Source organism: Mus caroli, chromosome 18 (assembly GCF_900094665.2).
Source record: "Mus caroli chromosome 18, CAROLI_EIJ_v1.1, whole genome shotgun sequence".
NCBI lineage: Eukaryota > Metazoa > Chordata > Mammalia > Rodentia > Muridae > Mus > Mus caroli.
The window spans coordinates 79463838-79475521 of NC_034587.1; the positions used below are offsets into that span (position 1 = coordinate 79463838).

Consider the following 11684-nt stretch of genomic DNA (forward strand, 5'->3'; position numbering starts at 1 on the left):
TGCTGGCTCCTCTGCAATTTGCTATCTTTCCCACCAGCATTTCATGTTTCATCTGTATAATCTGTTTTCCGTCCCCCTCCATCCTCATGCCCACCGCTCACTCACCTAAATCATGTTTTATTTCTGTCCCGGGAGGCCTTATGGTAATTAAATAATGCTGTTTCTTCTAATATTTCTAGGAACACTTTATTATTTTATAGTAGAAATGTTGGGTGCTGTGAGTTGAAATGGACTTCGGGCAATTGCTTACTTTCGATATTGGTCTGTCATTAGTTTATATCTAAAGGACAAAATCAGACATATTCTGCTTTCCGATGCCGTGAATGTATTAGAAGCAAAGACTGCATGTCTGTGAAGGCAACATTTCAAACTGGAGCTGGCTATCTGTGTATTTTCTCATTTGGCCAACAAGGAGCCAATTTAGACTGAAAGAACACATTTTGTTGGGACAGGCTGAAGTTATGGAGTGATGCCATACTAAGTGGAGACAACCTGGCAGTTCTCTGTATTCACAGAGGACATGTTCTAAACCCTTCCCCCCTACCAGGGACCCCTTAAAAAGCAAGAGGTGTGCGCACTGTGTTTTCCTAATGCATGCATACCTGTGGTGTAAAGCTCAATTGGTAAACCAGATACCACAAGATACTAACAGTACTCAATAAACTAGAGTCATCGTGAGAATATGCTATAATAAAATTACTGAGACGTATGAATGATTTATTTCTATAATAGCTCACCTAACATATTCACACACGGAGGTTAATCTCACGTAAATAAAGTGGCAGAGAATGGGAGGTGGCTGCATGGGTCTTGGACTCTAATGACTGTGATATAATTTAAAACAAAACCAAAAGTCGCTCCCACACAGGAGGCAGCATGGGGAGGAACAGGAAGTGTGGTGGGGAAAAGGGGGCCCCATGTGGACATGTGGACTGTCTACATCTGGAGTTTCTCATTTATAAAACCTGGTCAGCGTCTCTTCATCCGACTGTGGTTACGATCAAGTTAGACAATTCCTGCTGGGCACCTGGCCTATGCTGAGACTTACAATCATTGGTTTCTTTTCTTCTAAACCTCCCAGGGCTGGCCAGGGGAGGCGGGAAGCGGCTGCAGGCTATTCTTCTAGGTTCTTACACGATTGTGATAGCCACAGTTCACTTTAGCATTTCACACCTGAATTAACGTCTCTAACTGTGAAAGACTCCCAGCTGATGGACGGGAGCACACCATGTATGTTCTGCTCTGTGAAGCCCTGGCATGGCTGTTCGACACAGTGAGGGTCACTCAGGATTACACTTTTTGACATTAGCCATGTCAGCAGAGAATGAGGACTCAGACACAGGGCCTCTTTGTGCTCAGAATATGATGCGGTGAATCCCCACTCAAGGACCGTTTTATATATCTTACAAAACACCAATTAGAGAAGGAATTTAGATGTTTTCCCAAAGTTCTTAGCATAAGGACCAACGAGTGTGTTCTCTTAGAGAATATTCCAAAACTTGCAAGCATCATTATTTTTAGGCAAGGCCATGTAAACTTATTTTCCCACCCACATCACTAAGAGGTGAAGATGAATATGATGGTTAATTAGGTTAGCGGAAACCTTAACGTGCTTTGTAGGCTGTGAGCTGATTAGACCAACGTTCCTTTGAGTGCCCTCGGCTACAATTAGACTCCCGGTCTCACTGTCGATAGATTTACCTTTTTCCTATGTCTGTGCACTTTCAAATTTGAGTGTTCTTTTTATATATTATGAGGAGGAATGCCTTGCCAAATATTTAGAACAGGAGTACAGCTGCTCATGCAAAGATTTCTAAAACAACTTCAGAATATTCAAAGGGTAAAAAAAACAACAGTGATTTTTATATTGTTTTCATGGGAATGTCACTTTTTTATATTTGTGATGTTAGACCAACCCAACAGAAGGCACGCGATTTAGAATGGAGTCTTCCCCAGGCCATTTCAGACTTGGGAGAAAAAAAAATCCTTAAACAATAATTCTGTCTCTTTTTTTCTAGGGGTTTCTATGAGTTCATCTTCGCTGAACTAAAATGGAAAGTTCCTATTGTCGGATCCCACAATAGGATCAAAGCATATTCCCCTTTATGATTTAAATGAATCCAACAGAAGAGAGTCTTTCTAGATTATTCTCTACCTTCTTAGATCAAAAGTGATTATCTTTGCTAGCTCTAATTTCTGGGGAAGCATTAGTCACTCCCCAGCAGGGCTTTGGCACCTTACATGTTCAAAGTGCTCAACAATTATTGATTATCTAATCTCCCACCAGTGCCATGGGGTAGGTCATCCCTGTCCTTTCTTCCTATAAACTCAGAGGTCAAGTGCTCTGCCCGTGGGCTGGGACACTCAGTCTGGGCTTGGACCTGCTTGCTGCAGACCAGAGAACCCAGATGCTTCACCTCTTAGCTTACGTTACAGTGGAAGGAAACAAATCAAAATAGATTTTAACCGTTCAGTGACAGAACAGTAAATATTTGAAGTTGTTATTTTGCTTTAGATCTGGCTTAGAGCTTTTATCTGGAAATCACAGCTCGTTTCGTAAAATTACAGTCATTTTAAAGACAATTAAAAAATTAAACAGGGTTCCTGGTGGAAAGGTCAATTCGAGGAAGAGGCGACTTACCCCCTCTTGAATAATTGAGCTGACTGAAAATGGGGCCGGCTTGCTAAGGGCACTGCGAGTCTTTTTATGAGGCCTTTTCTGATTGCCTGCTTTGATGAAGAAGTCCATTTAGGAAGACAGGAAGTGTGGCAGTCAGTCAGCAGTCACCAGAGTGATGTGAGGTGATTCTTTGTTATGCGACCAGCCCCAATGCCTTCCTTGACACAATGTGGGTCCTGCTGCATGGAGACTTCACAAGGGCAGTATGTGTTCTAGAGGTCAATTCCTGGGACTCACAGGGTCACTGGGTCCCTCCTTATTGATGCATTCATTATCTTACACCAGTAAAGCCAGCGACACCATTTCTCAGTTCACTTTCTTTTTCCTTTCAGCCTGACCCATATCCACGCCCTTCGGCAGACAGTGCTTCTGTGAACTTGTGGACTTTGGAAGAAAGGACCTCACTTCCTCAGCTGTTCATCTTTCTGCTCATGCCTACCATTATGGAGAAGACAGACAGGAGCAGAGGTGATGAGAGGAGAGGCCTGTGAGACACTTCTCCTATTCCCTCCCCTCCACAGACTTGCCCAGGCATCATGATGATGGAGTCTAGCCCCAGCCTTCAATGTAAACTCCCAGTTAAACAATAATAATGTGTATTAACTGAAATAGTTGTGGTGGCAAGCAAGGGGACTTGAGCAGACTCAAGAAGGGGCCACATGTGAGGAAACCTTGAGGAAAGCTATCTCCTGAGGGTCAGAACGCCCTTGTGATTAACTGTAGTTTGGTTGTTTCCCTCGTATCAGAAGCCTAGGAACACATGCCCACATGCCAGTTGGTGAAGGAACTGTGTCTTCAAGACATTTGCATTGTGGTTTCGTCCCCTGTCTTTATCAGCTTTTCTAGAGGATTGTGGGAAGAAATGCCCTAAAGGGAGATTTGGTCCACCATATTTTGGGAGAGAGAAATTTTGCTCCACGAATATACCACCCACCTCATAAATATTCATAAGGCATGTGACTCCACAAGGCAGAAACCACTGGGTGATGGCCTCTTGAGGACAAACCACTCCAACCTCTCATTGGAATGTGTTGCTTTGGTGTATAAACTGCTTGTACTGTCTGTGTTACATGCCTGAATTCTACTTTTCAAGGAGACCAGAATTGAGAGATGCCCATAACACTATAGACTCAATCCTGCTTTATGCATGGGAATTTGGCCAGCAGGAAGGTGCAAGCACATCTGTGCTGGCCTGACTGACTCATGGTTTGCTAAACCAACTATTTCCTGTGGAAGACATAAGCGAGAAAGGAGACATGTGTTCCTAAAGTTTCTATCTTGCCCCTAAAATGGTAGATGCTAAGTTTGAATGCTAAGGGAATACTTATAGATTAAAAACTCTTATAACCCATCCCCCTGCAATAGTAAGAGAAGCAAGCATGTTCTGAGGCTGCTTGCGTGGACGGCAGTGTCTGGATCAGCACCTAGAGATGCCTCCACAGTGGGTTCCTGAAAAAGCTTGGGCACCTTTCCACTGTCTATTACGGAGTACCAGGGTTGGCCCTGGCAACCACTATCTATCCACAGGCTCCGAGCTGGAAGTCCTTCTGTGGTCTGCATCAGAATCCCCATCAAGCCCAAAGGGTTTTCTTATTTCTCTATCCCTCCTAAATAAATATACCTGAGGCCCCAGGATAACTAAGAAAGAAGATCTGGGTATGTACCTAGGAGGCACAGGGCATTCCACTCAGCCTGAGGGCATTCCTGTAATGCATACTCCATCACAAATCTTGTGGCTTGGGGCAGCTGACGGCAGTTTCAAATCTCAGAACCTGGCTCCACTTGGAAGTATCTGCTTCTCTGTGCAACCTTTCATGGAGTTCACACTTATTTGGGAGGAAGGGGAGGGAGGAGAAGGATCAATGGGACCTTTCTATTCAGCATCTAACGTGAGGTCTTGGGATTTGGTTCCCATTAGTGTGATGTCATAGAAACAGTAGAGTGACGATACAGATATAAACCAATTAGTCACTACTTGCTACAGTTTCAACTTTGTTTCTCACTTGAAGAAGATGTCAAATAGTTTTAAAACAGGATTGATTAAGAAAAATAAAGAAATTAATGAAGATTATTAGGGAACAATCGTGTCAGGGTGACAAGCTGGGGTAAGAATTTCCCTGGGTTTCAACTTCTGCTGGGAAAGGCAGGTGCGTGCAGGGACACAAGGACCAATTGAATAACATGGATCATGCATTTCGATAATAAGCAAGCCACAGAAATTCCAAAATGTGCAATGAGGGCTCCTCCTCCCAGATAGCATTTAGAGTGTCTGCTTGATGTAAAAGCTAGCAATAAGTTATGTGCTATCTTAAAACAGTTACAAAAAAAAAAAGAAATCTTAAAATGTGAGATAAGACAGCAGAGTGTCATGCTTACATGCATGCTGACAGACTGACATTATCACTAGCAATAAAATGTAGTGAGACCTGTGTTTGATTCTTTTTGAAAATTTGGGGTGTGTGATTGGCTGGTTTGTGTCCCTGTAAGTTCAGGGTACTCTGCCTATTAGAGGCAATGTCTGTCATAACGTGAAGAAGCAAACAGTAAGTACGCATAAACAAATAGTTTCTAAAGGGGAGAGACGCGGAGGCATGCATCAGATCCCACGCACAGATAGCTGACAGTGTTTTAACTCTTTCGGTTGCGGTTCTAACTCTTAAAAATGACTCTGCAGAGCTGGGCTCTAATTCTTCCACCTTCCTTCTGTCTATCAACAAGAGAACGTGGGGCCTTCAAACAATCCCATTCATCTGCTGGGGTTGAGGCTGCATACGGCTTAGAGAATGCTGCTTCTGATTTGTGTGTGTGGTTGGTATGTGTGGGACCACAGGAGAGGGTGTTCAGTGTCCTCCTTTGTCATTCCTGTTACTGCAAGACTCTCACGCTGAACCTGGAATCCATCACTTTTTGGCTAAGTTGTCTGAGCCAGCTAGCCCCAGTGAATCTCTGCATCTGTCCCTCAGGCAACCCTTTGACCCCCTGCAGGCATGTGCAGCCACCCCAGTTTTGTAGGAGGTACTGAGGAGCTTAATGGAGGTCCTCAGGCTTGAACAGTAAGCAGTCTTACCCACAGAGCCATCCATTAGCCCCTGCTTCTAATTTTCAAAGTATCCAGCTATGAGTTACAATGCAACCTTTTAGGGGAGAAATCACTTATATAATTTTAAACCAAAAGTTACTTTGAAGCGACAAGGACATGTGTTATTTTAAATAAGCAGTGCTTTCAGTTTGTAAGTAACACTGTATCAGTGAGCAAGAATCTGCTGGAGAGGACAAAAGTCCTTCATGGTGGCCTACATAAGAAGGTATTGGGCAAGCTGTATCAGAGTGCAGCCTCGAAGGAAGGGATGGTATCTTGTTAGCCATGTTTAGCATAACTGTGTTTCCTTCTATGTGGACACCTCCTGGTACCAAATGACTGCTGTCCTTCTGGTCTTCCTCCTAACGCAGGTGGGCATCACCAACAGATAGAGATTTGGTGTCTTGGATTTGGTGTTATGGAAATTCATCTTTCCCATTTGAATGGCTGAGTTCACCATTCGAAGTAGGAGGACAGCTCGTGACCTCCGTGGCCCCTTCCTGTTTGTACAGCCTTCGGTGTGCTTGATGAGGGGTGAACACTAACTGTTAGTGGTACTGTTGTGTGCATTGTTATTTCAGGGCTGCGAGGCCATAGGAGCCTGCAAAGCACATGGGTTGCTATGTGCCCCACGAGGCACAGGACCACCCGATGAAAGAACAGGAATCATGATGTGTGCACCGAGGACTGCAAGGTTCCCCATGTCTCTGCTCTCTTGAAGGAGATACACACTGCTCTCTTAGGACTTAATAGCTGGCCCCTGAGAAGAGACTTTCTGCATCTGACCACTGAAACTGGAGGTCAGTAAAACTCCTCCCCCATCACACAACTTTCCCGTGTGCCTCCTTGCTAGGGGTGTGGTGGGAGAGGCGGGGTTCATTGTATCACCAACTTGGCTAGATCCAGTCCCTAGGAGACATATTCGTTAGTGCTTATGAGAACATTTCGAGAAGTTTAGCTGATGAAGGAAGAAATACCTTGAATATTGGCACCACCATCCAAACAAACTCGGGCCATGGACCAAATATAAAGAAAAGAGAGCAAGGCAGCTAAGCATGCTTCCTGGCCTTCCCACAGAGGAGCAGTCCCCTCTGCTGACTTGCTTTCCAAACAGCGATGGACATTACCCTCAGACTGAGCCAAAACCAGCTTTCCCTTTTAGCTGCTGCTTCTTAGTAGAGGTTTTAGGTACAGAGAAGAGAAAAGCAAGCTCTGTATTGCTAATAGTGTACCTAAATTCTCCCAAATCACAAAGCCTCTCCCTGACAAAAAAACAAAACAAAACAGAACAAAACAAAAAACCCAACAACAAAAAACAAAACAATAATAAAAACAACAATAAAACCAAAGTCTTGTAGGCTGTAAACTAACCCTGTTGTCTGTGTCTGTCATGTTTAAAGACATCAAACAGGAACACCTATGAAAGCTGAGCCTCTTCCTCTGGCTACTACTGATCCTGCTGCAGCAGGAGTAAAGATGAAAGCATTCTTGCCCAACTTTCTTGAAGTTGCTGTTCAACATTAACGATGTAGGCTTTTACTGAAATACAGCTTAGACGCAGGTATGTTACATGGGATTGGGAAGATGAACACAAAGAGGTCTCAGGACACTTTCTCCCCTTCTAGGACCTGTGTTCCACTCTCCTGGGGAGCAGGAGGCAGAAAGGTGACTTCTGTTTCCCAAGGGTAAAGGACAGTGTGCTTGCCCTTTTCTTTCAGGCCCTGAGGATCGTGTATCCCTTCTCCTTGTGCGTATTCTGGACAGTCCTTAAAAAAAAATCATTAGACCCAACACAACTTAAATCTCAGAAAAGATGTCAATGTGTTTCAGCGCCTGGGCACACAATTAATCTCCATCTATCTCCCGTAATATAAACACACCTGTGGGATGCTTTCCACTGAGTACATGAAAGGAGCCTCATAATAAATCTCAGACTGATCGCCTTATCATGACTGACAGAGCTGCTGCAGGCTCCTTCTTTATGAGTATAATTTGGGAGTGTATAAAAGCAGCAGATTGATTTGCGCAGAGCCCTTCCCTTCCTCCAGTATTTATTCCAAGCTGTGCAACTCCCTCTTTTTTTTATTAAAAAAATGTACTCACAAAATATGGTTCCTATATTTAATTTTTATAACCACATGTGTGCGCGTGTGTGCGCACACACAGAGCACGTGCACACACATACACACACACACACACAGAGAGAGAGAGAGAGAGACAGAGACAGAGACAGAGAGCGAGAGAGAGAGAGAGAGAGAGAGAGAGAGTTATTACTTAAAGCCTGGAAGGCCCACAGTGCTAAATGAGCCCAGAGCAGGCAGCTTCTCTCTGCATCTCCCAGGCAGGAGTGTCCTTGTTAAACATCGCTCTTTTGAACCAGGGGTCAGAAAGGAGACTTTGGGCCTTAACTAGAAAGTGTGCACTTTTAAGAACTCATTAATGGAACCTCTGGATCCAGATGCATCATCACTAGGAGCAGGCTATTGTGGCTCTAGGGTGGTCTTTTGCCCCACATGTGAATCTACAGCTACTTGCAGTTGACTGAGAAGTTCTGGAAACTTTAGAGATGGGGTCTCCTTAGAGAGACACTGGGGATGTGACAGGGACACCTGTCCCCTGCTTCTCTCATTTTGCCTTCCATTCAGCAGGAGGCAGAGCATCTTTCTCACACACTCCTGCTACCAAGATACCTTGTCCTAGCACTCAACCAGGAACGGTCCCTCTGTCCTTTGGGAGAAGTCTATCTTTCTCTTCTGAAATTACTCCTACAGCCAGGGCAAGCCAAGTGACACAGGACAGTCACGTCTCTGAGATCAGGCTCCTTACCCTCTGGGCTAGTGTCTTCTTTAACTGTTCTGAATGTTCTAGAATCCCCTCCCTCTCTTGTCTAGTGGGTAGGTAGGAAGCTGCTGGAACGTGTGGGAATGTCAAGGTGGAAGGGTCAAGTGCCTCTCCTCCTATCTGAAAACCTACTACTTGTCTCTGGTTGTAGTTTAGGAGCCCAGGTGTGGCTTTTAAAGGCGTACTACTCACATTTGGTAAGAGGGCCCTTGCCTACAGCAGAAAGTAATACTTAACAAGACACGTAAAGATTACTCCTGTTATTCTTCAGAACTAATTACATTTCGTGGATTTATTTTCTTGCCATGAGTGTAGAAATTTAAGGAAAGTTCTCTCTCTCTCTCTCTCTCTCTCTCTCTCTCTCTCTCTCTCTCTCTCTCTCTCTCTCTTCCTCTGAATTCTCAATTGGGTGAATTTCCCTGCACGCTGAGGGAAGGGCGTGACTTACTTTGGAGGAGTTGGGACTGAAGAATGTACACACAATAGACTCCATGATTTTTAGTGTGAGTGTGTGATACATGTGTGATTTTTTTTTAATTTTGGTCTTTTTTGTTTTGTGTTTATTCAGATCATAGTTTTGTTTTTGTATTACGGGTCTTTTTTTAAACGAAAGACACAGAGAGACAGAGAGATGTCACGTTGGACAGGCAGGAAGATAGGAACAGTCTGGGATGCAACCAGACGGAAAAGAATGTGATCAGAATATACTTTATGTAACATTTTTTTAAATAAAATAATTAAGTTGTTGGGGGAGTTCCAGAGTGACAGGAAGGCTTTGAAGGTAGCGCAGTGTCCTTGCCTTCCGGTGATGACTAATCTTGGTTGTCAACTTACCTACATCTGGAACCAACTAAAACCCAAACGGCCTGGCACTCTTGTGAGGGATTTTCTTAAGCAGATTTTTTTGAAGAAGAAAGACCCACCCTAAATGTGGGTCACACCTTTTGGTGGCAGTTAACACCAAAGAACACCAAAGGGGGAACTTTTCTTTGGGGGAACTTTTCTTTTTGCCTGGTTGCCCTCACCCTCCCTGGCAAGTTTGTCTACCCGACGGCTGAGTTATTTCTTTGCTGTTAGAGACAGCTTCTCCAGGATTCCACTGTGAACCTAAGACCATCAGGTCTCCAGGAATCCCTCAGGACTTCAGCACCAAACGGGCTGCTGGGATTCATCTTCCCTCAACCTCACACACTGAATAAGTACCATTCCTGACATGGCCATTGTTGGACTATCCAGACTGCAGTCTGTAAGCCAGTGTGTGTGTGTATGTGTGTGTAGAATTGTGTATGTGTAGAATGTATGTGTATGTAGAGTGTGTGTGTATAGAATATGTGCATGTGTCTCTCTGGGTGTAGAATGTGTGTGTTTCTGTGTTTCTGTGTTTCTGTGTTTCTGTGTGTCTGTGTGTGTCTTTGTGTATGTGTAGAATGTATGTGTATATAGAATGTGTATGTGCATAGAATGTGTGTGTAGAATATATGTGTCTGTGTGTTGAATGTATGTGTATAAAATGTGTGTGTAAATAGAATGTATGTGTATGTTTAATGTGTGTGTATCTGTGTGTTTGTGTGTGTCTGCATTCTATCCGTTCTGTTTCTTTAGAGAACCCTGACAAGCACACTAACTTCAGTGTCTCTCATTCTGCAATATCCTGACCACACATTCATGTCAGCAGCAAACCCATACCTGCTCATCTTTCCTAAGTTTTTCTCCTGATCCTCTGCTCTAGATCCCTGGCAGGGTGCCCCGCCCTGTGGCATCCTCAGCTGCCTGTAGGTTTCTCCTGGGTGTCATAGTTTCTCAGGCTTCCCTTGGTGGTTGCAGCCTCTCCTTAACCTAGTAAGGGTTTTTTTTTTTTTTTCCATGAACCAAAGCAGCATGGGGAGGGAAAGGTTTATTTCAGCTCACACTTCCAGGTAGCAATTCATCACTGACGGAAGAAAATCAGGGCAGGAACTCAAGGTGTGAACCGAAGCAGAAACCATGGAGTAGTACCTCTGACTGACGTGCTTCTAGGCGCGCATGCGCATTCAGCCACTTTTCTCAAACATCCCAGGCCCACCTGCTGAGGGATGGAACTCTCCACACTGCAAAGCTTCCCACCTCAATTAGCAATCAAGAAAATGCCTCACAGACATGACCGCAGGCCCATCTGATGGAGGAAATTCTTCACTTACCAGGCACGTGCCAACTGACAGCCACGATCAGCCATTACAGTCCATTACGCTTATGTTCCATGGTGGTGGTACTGGATAGGAAGGCTCTGAAATCCTTAGGAGTTAGAGCCTAGTTAGGAGAAGCCAATCAGCATCACTTACCACAGAAGTGGCTCTGGACTACATGGCCAGGTGGAGTTTGAGCATTCTACTTAGTGGGCACGTTTCTTCTGCTGCGCAGCTTTTGCGAAGTAGGTCACTCAGAATGGACCACACTCAGGGATGGGGCAAAAGGGAGATTAGCCTTCTGCACATTTTATGAAATGCCATCTTTGCTTCTTTAAAGATTGTACTTTCTATATCTTAAGAAACAAAACAAAAACAAACAAGCAAAAGAAACCTCCATTCTATGGTTCAGACCTGCACAGCATCTCCTGTTGATGCACACTACTTCATACATCCAGGTCTTTGCGGGCCCTGTGTTCCTTCTGTTTCCATCCTGGGGTATCCCTCTTGTAACACAGCTCCTCATGTGGCTGTGGGGGAGTTTTGATCAAGAGGGCTGATCTCTAGGGTTAGAGAAAGGGCTCAGTGGGCACAGTGCTTGCCGAATAAGTGTGGGAGTGCACATCAGAACCCATGTAAAACTACACACAGTTCTAGGTGTCCAGGTGTCTACTCCTCTCACTCCCGCCCCAAGGTGGGAGCTGAAGACAGGAGAATTTCCAGACTGTAGAGGGCCCTGCTAACCTGTCTCTAAGAACATAGAAGGCAAGGCTCAGACCCAAGGTGTCCACTGACCTCCATACACATGTATTCTCTTTCTCTGTCTCCCCTCCCTCCTCTCACTCTCTCTCTCTCTCTCTCTCTCTCTCTCTCTCTCTCTCNCACACACACACACACACACACACACATGCACAAATAATAA

At 44.5% G+C, this 11684-nt stretch overlaps 1 long non-coding RNA gene across 1 annotated transcript; it reads right to left on the minus strand.

Annotated features, from left to right (window-relative positions):
* Positions 1-689: 689 nt before the first annotated feature.
* LOC110284466 lies at positions 690-10666 on the minus strand. The gene is made up of 5 exons (XR_002376950.1): positions 10511-10666; positions 10287-10425; positions 8586-8588; positions 4345-4506; positions 690-3115 (listed from the first exon to the last, which is right to left on the minus strand). It is a non-coding gene; the product is annotated as an uncharacterized LOC110284466 (long non-coding RNA).
* Between the last annotated feature and the right edge of the window lie 1018 nt (positions 10667-11684).